The 8,499-nt window shown below is 41.1% G+C and overlaps 1 non-coding gene across 1 annotated transcript; it reads right to left on the bottom strand.

The window, feature by feature from the left end:
- Window positions 1-494: 494 nt before the first annotated feature.
- Window positions 495-628, bottom strand: LOC137774326 (U11 spliceosomal RNA). The gene has a single exon (XR_011075851.1). It is a non-coding gene; the product is annotated as a U11 spliceosomal RNA (small nuclear RNA).
- Window positions 629-8,499: the final 7,871 nt, after the last annotated feature.

Raw genomic sequence — 8,499 nt, 5'->3', positions numbered from 1 at the left:
CACAAGGAGACAGAAATTTAAGGACACCGAGGGACTTCCCTGGCAGTCCAGTGGTTAAGACTCCGAGCTTCCACTGCAGGGGGCGTGGGTTCGATCCCTGGTTGGGGAACTAAGATCCCACAGGCCACACAGCATGGCCAAAAAAAAAAAAAAAAACCCCAAACCCAAGTAAGGACACCAAAAAGACAAAGACTGGCCAAAGGGGTTTTACTGTCCCTTCATTGTCCATCGCATACAATGCTAAGCAAGGCTGCGGTGCAGACCACACAGCTACCACCCCTCCACCTGAAGGTAGGGTCACTTATCACCTCCAGTCACTCAGGGCCTCCCTTGTTCCAAAGTTGGGGGGTGTCCCCTCAGGATGGGAATTTAAAACCTCCAGTGATAGCCAAACGTAATCCTCTTAGAACACGGAAAAGAAAGTTCCTTCTTCCCCTTCAGTAACAGAAACATAGAAAGCAAGCCAGCTTGATTTCTACTCAAAGGTTTTTTTTGAGGGCATCAGGACCAATGATCACCAGCTGCCCAAGTACCAAAAAATTATGCTTCCAAAATCTCTTGATGTCGATTCCGCACAAAGAACAAGCAAGCTGCCCTACGTGTGCCGCTCACAACAGAAGCCCTTTTTCAGGTGGGTTTAACAATAAGTTTTCAGACATTAGACCCATCCTTTTCTTGCTGCAACATGCCTCGCTTCTGGGGAACACAGGCTAGGTGTAATTTCTTTAAGAACAAAAGAAGCAGGTTTGCTTTGGAGGTGATGTAAATGTTTTGGAACTAGATAGAGGTGATGGCTGCATAGCATTGTGAATGTACTAAATGCTACTGAATTGCACATTTTTAAATGATTAGTTTTATAGTATGTGAATTTTACCTCAACAACAACAACAACAACAAAAAGAATAATAAGAAATAGCCCTGTCAGGATCTGTCCCGTAGTTGGTACTCAAATTCTATTAAATAGATGTGTTACCTGCTTCCCATGAGAAGGAAGAATACAGGGTGATGGCCAAAGGTCTTCAGATCTTTAAGTAGGTTATTCCTAAGAAACTCTCATAACACTTTGGGACAGTTGATGCAATTAATTCCTATTTGTTGAGAGTCTGTTTTGTGCCAAACCGGATGCTAGGTAATGGATAGAACATAGGATAAAGGAGTGAGCTCTGCATGTATGGAATTTATAATCTGAGTAGGGAAAACACAAGCACAAGATCGACTATAGTGCAAGCAGGACAGATAGGATAACAAAGTCACAAACAAAATGCTTCAGGACCCCAGATGAAGGAGAAATCGATTCAATGTCAAATTTCATAATATAAGTAGCTTTTGTAGTCGGCTTTATAAGTAGAGCATGATTTGGATGAATGGAAGGGAGGAAGGACAGTCTATGCTGATGAAATCACACATGAAAAGGCAGGTGTGGTGTCAAGAGCACACTGTGTGGTCAGGTAGTGGTGAGTAGGTTTTTTTCTTTTATATAAATCTGATTCTTTTTTTTTTAAAATTAATTTATTTATTTTTGGCGTGTTAGGTCTTCGTTTCTGTGCGCGGGCTTTCTCTAGTTGCGGCGAGCGGGGGCCACTCTTCATCGCGGTGCGCGGGCCTCTCACTATCGCGGCCTCTCTTGTTGCAGAGCACAGGCTCCAGACGCGCAGGCTCAGTAGTTGTGGCTCACGGGCTTTGTTGCTCCGCGGCATGTGGGATCTTCCCAGACCAGGGCTCGAACCCGTGTCCCCTGCATTGGCAGGAGGATTCTTAACCACTGCGCCACCAGGGAAGACCATGAGCAGGTTTTTGTAGTTAAAGTGAACGTTGCAGGTGGGGGAGAGGAGCAAAGTAGGAAAAGATGAGACAAAAGAAAAATTACAGACCTAAGAGGCAGCAGTTTTGAGCTCCTGAGCCAGTGGCCATCCTTCATTGGGCTGGAGGAGACTGTCAGTGGGTGCTGTGGGATGCCGTCCACACACCCCATGCGGGATGGAGGGCCGCTCACTGCACCATCTACCAGGAGCCCTGACATCTGGGGCTCTCAGCTGGTCTCCTTTCAGGGCTGTCCTTCCTGGGCCAGCTCATATCCAGCACCTGGATACTGAGGAGAAAGAGACACTTGCCCCCTTGCTTTAATTTGGGACAACGCTGATAGGCCATTACAACTGCAGAGCTCCCCATAAGATTAGCTGGGGCCTCTGTTGCAGCTACATTGTGGACCAACTTTTCCTACTGCCCACTCCTGCTTTCTTCATGCCCTTACAGGTGTTGTTCCCAAGAGGACTCCCCATTAAACCTCCTGTATGCTAATCTCAGGGTTTCAGAGTCTGTTTCCAGGAACTCAGGTCTAAAATGGGGACTTCTGGATCAGCACCTAATATAAATGGAAATTGACCCCATTTCCATTGTGGGAAAATGAGGAAGCACTGAGTTTGCATCAGGGCTGTCCATTCATTGCCTTCTGGCCCCCATTTGACTCTTGGTTCATGCAATTCCATTAGTCAACCTCACCTTTGCTGCCAAAATTTGCCTGCCTCAAGCCCTGAGGCATTGTCCCTACACTCTGTTTTATTATAGTCATAGGCCAACTCTACCCTTGGCCATGTTGTGGCCACCTGACGTCCTCTGTTCTGTACCGGTCGGTGGCTTCCTGGGCTCAAATGAACCAGACACAAGCTCCACCCATTTCTGTGGTCACAATACTTTACTCCTGAATGGCCATCATCAAAAAGTCTACAAATAATAAATGCTGGAGGGAATTCCCTGGAGGTCCAGTGGTTAGGACTCCGTGCTTTCACTGCCAAGGGCCTGGGTTCAATCCCTGGTCAAGGAACTAAGATCCCACAAGCCACGTGGCCCAGCCAACAGCAACAACAACAACAAATCAAAAAAAAAAAAAATGCTAGGGAGGTCGTGGAGAAAAGGGAACCCTCCTACACTGTTGGTGAGAATGTAAATTGGTGTAGCCACTATGGAAAATAGTATGGAGGTTCTTTGAAAAACTAAAAATAGAGCTACCATATGATCCAGCAATCCCACTCCTGAGCATGTATCTGGAGAAAACTCTAACTCAAAAAGACACATGCAGCCCAATGTTCACAGCAGCACTATTTACAATAGACAAGACATGGAAGCAACCTGAGTGTCCATCAACAGATGAATGGATAAAGAAGATGTGGTACATATGTACAATGGAATATTAATCAGCCACCAAAAAAAAAAAAAAATAATGCCATCGGCAGCAACATGTGGAATCTAAAAAAATGATACAAATGAACTTATTTATAAAACAGAAATAGACTCACAGACATAGAAGACAAACTTACGTTTACCAAAGGGGAAGGGGGGAAGGGATAAGTTAGGAGCTTGGGATCCAAATATACACACTATTATATATAAAATAGATAACCAACAAGGACCTACTCTGTAGCACAGGGAACTATGTTCAATACCTTGTAATAACCTATAATGGAAAAGAATCAGAACAAGAACAGATACATATATGTATAACTGAATCACTTTGCTGTACACCAGAAACCAGGACAACACTGTAAATCAACTAATTTCAATAAAAATAAAAATAAAATACTTCACTCCTTAAAAGCTTATAATGGCTCCAAATTCCCCTTTCAGAATATCAGAACTCCACCAACTGTTTTCATATATTGAAACTCATTTCAGCCTCTTCTTAAAGTAGATAAGGTTGGTTTTATTATCCCCAAGCAACTGAGTTCAGGGGAAACAATATTCTAATGATGAATTAGACAAACCCTACGAACAATAATCATCACCTCACTGCTTAGTAAAATGCCTAGCACAGAGCAGTTGTTCAATTATTTTTTCGTGAATGAGTGAATTTCCTTATCTCTTAATTAAGTCCTCTATGCTAGCAATTCAAGTTTCTATTTCACTACACAAAGTTCACCAGTCCTCTCTCCAAAATCCCCATTATGTTTCTAATAAAACTTTGTGTGACAGAGTTCAAAGGTTGATTGAATTGCCTCCCAGTTCCAGAAATTAGTTTGTGGTCTTTGGGTCAAAAATGACTTCATTAAGACTTTTGGTATGAACAGAGCTGCAGAAGTCTGCATTTTCATCTTCTCTGGGAAATTGTAAAATAACAGCAAGAAGAAAGAATGAAAAAACCCACGAACTCCATTTTCAGTCAAACTTGGAGAGAGAGATACTTTTCAGACTCCGAAATATATGAAAGGTCTGCTAAAAGCAGCCGACATCAGGCACAAATTGTGGGGAAAGGTGAAGAGAAGGGTGGGGAGAGGGTGCAGCAGTGACGGACCTCACAAAGCACTGAAAGAATCCACTTCCCAAAGGGAGGGGCACACCTCCAGGAGAAGGGCTTCAGTCAGAAGCCCTCCGAGTCCCAGTTTGGTTCAGAAGAGCAGACGAGGCAGATTTGTTAAATTTCAGATTTGCAGGAGGCAATCTCTCTCTGTGGCAGTAAAAGAGAGTCATTGGGTTGTGAAAACAGCTTGCCTCCTGGAAAATTACCAACACCCTGCCCCAAACACACACACACACACACACACACACACAAATACAAATATAATCATATTTAACAATTCAAAGATAGGGCTTCCCTGGTGGCGCAGTGGTTAAGAATCTGCCGGCCAATGAAGGGGACACGGTTTCGAGCCCTGGTCCGGGAAGATCCCACATGCTGCGGAGCAACTAAGCCTGTGTGCCACAACTACTGAGCCTGTACTCAAGAGCCCGCAAGCCACAACTACTGAGCCCACGTGCCACAACTACTGAAGCCTGCGCTCCGCAACAAGAGAAGCCACAACAATGAGAAGCTCAACCCAAAACAGCCCAAAATAAAAACAAACAATAAAGTAATTAATTAAAAAAAAAACAATTCAAAGATAGACACTAAGAAAAATAATATTGACTATAACCAGGATAGGAATACTACAGAAGTATAGGAATATAATATTTTATTACCATGATCAAATATATTTATCTCAGTTCAAAATGCTTAACAGGGCACTCCTGAGGTATTTTAGCTAAAAGCAAAAGACAACAAGAATGCCTGCTATCATCACTGCTACACGCCATCGTGCTGGAGATACTAGCTCCTTGCTGTAAGCGGAATAAATTAGAGGTATAAAAACTGGAAAAGAGGGACATTCTGCAAAGTATCTGACCAGTACCTCTCAAAACTGTGAACATCAGCAAAAACAAGGAAAGTCTGAGAAGCTGTTCCAGCCAGGAGGAGCCTCAGGAGACATGACAATTAAATGTAGTTAGTTGTGGATCAGAAAAGGACATTAGCTAAAAACTAAGGTCATCTGAATAAAATGTGGACATTAGTTGATAATAATGCATCAATATTGGTTCATCAAGTATAACAAATGCATCATGCTAAGGTAAGATATTGGTAATAGGGGAAATGGAATATGGGGTATATAGGAACTCTCTGTACTTTCTTCATAATTTTATTTTTTTTCCTCTTCCAGTTTTATTGACATATAATTGGCACACAGCACTGTATAAGTTTAAGGTGCACAGCATAATGATTTGACTTACATGCATCATGAAATGATCATCACGTAAGTTTAGTGAGCATCCATCATCTCATATAGATATGAAATAAAAGAAAAAGAAAAAATGTCACCAAAGATATTACATAATTATTGGATATATTTCCCACCCTGTACATTTCATACCTGTTACTCATTTATTTTGTAACTAGAAAGATGTACCTCTTAAACTCCCTCACCTATGTTACTCATCTGCCACCCCCTCCCTTCTGACATCCACCTGTTTGTTCTCTGTATCTATGACAGTGTGGTTTTTTTTTTACATTTGTTCATTTGTTTTGTTTTTGTTCATTTATTTTGTTTTTTAGATTCCACCTGTAAGTGATAACATACAGTATTTGTCCTTCTCTGTCTGACTTATTTCACTTAGCATAATGCCTTCTAGGTTCATCCATGTTGTCACAAATGACAAGATTTCATTCTTTTTTGTGGCTGAGTGATATCACATTATATATATATAATACATATATACCACGTCTTCTAAAAAAGAATGTTTATATATATATAACTGAATCACTTTGCTGTACACCTGAAACTAACAATATTGTAAATCAACTATACTTCAATTAAAAAAAAAAGATGGCATCTTAAATCAAAGGAGGGATACAATGAATTGTTTATTTAAGGAGTAGACCAAAGTGGACCATCATCTGGGAAAAATATGAAGCTTGATTCATACCTCACACCATACATGGTTAAATTACAAATAGATAAAATATTTAAGTGTAGAAGTTGGAACAATAAAAGTTCTAAATGGAAACATGGGAGAATTTCTTCAGAATTTTGGCACAGGCAAGAACATTCTCAAAATTCAGAAGCCATAAAAGAAATGAGTAATAAATTCATCTATGTGAATACAAAAGTATACATGACGAAACATCACCAAAAGAAAAATCAGAAGACAAATGACAAACTGGAGAAAATATGTATACACGACTGAACTTTTTTTCTGATGATTAAGTGGCACATGGATGTTTATTACATTATTCTTAGTACTTTTCTGTATGGTTAAAACATTTAATAATAAAACTTAATTAATTAATGCATATCCATATTATGGAATATGCCATTAAAAAGAATGATGTCCAGCTATAAACTTACTACCATGCAGAAATGTTCATGATGTATATTAAGTGCTTCTTTTTTTTTTTTTTTTTTTTTATGGCTTGAGGGATCGAACCTGGGCCCCGGCAGTGATAGCTTTGAGTCCTAACCACTAACTACTGGACCACCAGGGAATTCCCTTAAGTGCGTTTTAAAAACCTGGAAGGATAAACCTCAAACTTCAACCCCAAACTATTAGTCATTTAAAATGTTTCCAGATTTATTGAGATATTATTGATGTTAGCCATTTTTATAGAGGGAAGAATTATGCTTTATAATTTCAGGGCTTCTTTATTTCTTTAAGCAAACATGCATTATTTTCATATTCTGCCGAAACAATCAATATCCTCCATTTTAGAAAAATAAAAAGAGGGAGACCTTGTGATTAAGGAAAACTGACTAATGAACCGCAGAGAGAGAATCTAAAAAGCAGGGCTCACAAGTGAGGTGAGCAGCTGATTGCTCATCCTGATATACCTGCCTGTGGAGATGTGCAGTGCTTTGAAGAAGATGCTGTCAGTCCTGGGATGGGAAGCAGAGTTTGCGGTATGAGATGGTTACAAGATAGCACGTGGGAGCCTGCAGAATGTTTGCATTCTTTTGATCACACAGGAGATAAGCCAAGGCTATAACTGGAGCCCTGCCAGGCATGAAAAAGATCTGCACCAAGACTGGACTGTACAACCACCTCTCCATGGTTGCCTTGGTTAGAGGGATTCCTCCTAATTGTAATGACATGGCCACAAAAACTTCACATGCAAATAAAGTGAATGGTGGTTCAAGCAGCAGATTTTGTGGTCTAGCTGGGCTTCTCTTGGGGGAATGACTAAGGAGGAGTTTGAGAGGGTTTGTACAGTCGACAAAGAGTGAGCTTATGAGGGAATGGATTTAAGTTGAAAATAAAAGAACTGTCCCTTGAAAACTTTTTTTTTTTTTTTAGTTTATTTATTTATTTTTGGCTGCATTGGGTCTTCGTTGTTGCACACGGGCTACCTCTAGTTGAGGCGAGCAGGGGCTACTCTTTGCTGCGGTGCGTGGGCTTCTCATTGCGGTGGCTTCTCTCGTTGTGGAGCACGGGCTCTAGGCGTGCGGGCTTCAGTAGTTGTGGCTCACGGGCTCTAGAGCGCAGGCTCAGTAGTTGTGGCACACGGGCTTAGTTACTCCGCGGCATGTGGGATCTTCCCGGACCAGGGCTCGAACCCGTGTCCCCTGCATTGGCAGGCGGATTCTTAACCACTGCGCCACCAGGGAAGTCCCCCCTTGGGAACTTCTTGAGGGTTGCAGATGTGTTGAGTCTATCACTGAGAAGACTTCCAGTTAAGGTGCAACAAGAAGCCCACGGTTTGGGGGCCTTCCTGGTTTCCAAAACTCACTGAGATGATACATAACATGTAACAAGAAAAATTTAAAAGATGGTTGGATACAAAAGCCACTTGGGAAAATAGCTTGACAATTCTTTGTAAAGTTGAACATATACGTACCCTGTGATCCAGGAATTCTATTCCGAGGTATTTACTCAATAGAAAGGAAGATCTCAGTCCTTAAAAGACTTGTTCAAGAATGTTCACCACATCATACTTGATGGTGAAAGACTGAATGCTTTCCCCTTAAGATCAGGAACAAGACAAGGATGTCTGCTCTCGCCATTTCTATCATAGTGGAGGTTCTGGTCAGGAAAAAAAAAAAAAAGGCAAGAAAAAGGAAAAAAAGGCATCCAGATTCAGATTGCAAAGAACAAGTAAAACTACATCTCTCTGCAGACAACACGATCTTTTATGTGGAAAATTCTAAGGAATCCATAAGGAAAACTCTTAGAGCTAATAAATGAGTTCAGCAGATTACATGA

Source organism: Eschrichtius robustus, chromosome 12 (assembly GCF_028021215.1).
Source record: "Eschrichtius robustus isolate mEscRob2 chromosome 12, mEscRob2.pri, whole genome shotgun sequence".
Classification (NCBI taxonomy): domain Eukaryota; kingdom Metazoa; phylum Chordata; class Mammalia; order Artiodactyla; family Eschrichtiidae; genus Eschrichtius; species Eschrichtius robustus.
Note: the sequence above shows the minus strand (reverse complement) of the source record. Positions and strands in the feature narration are given on the sequence as shown.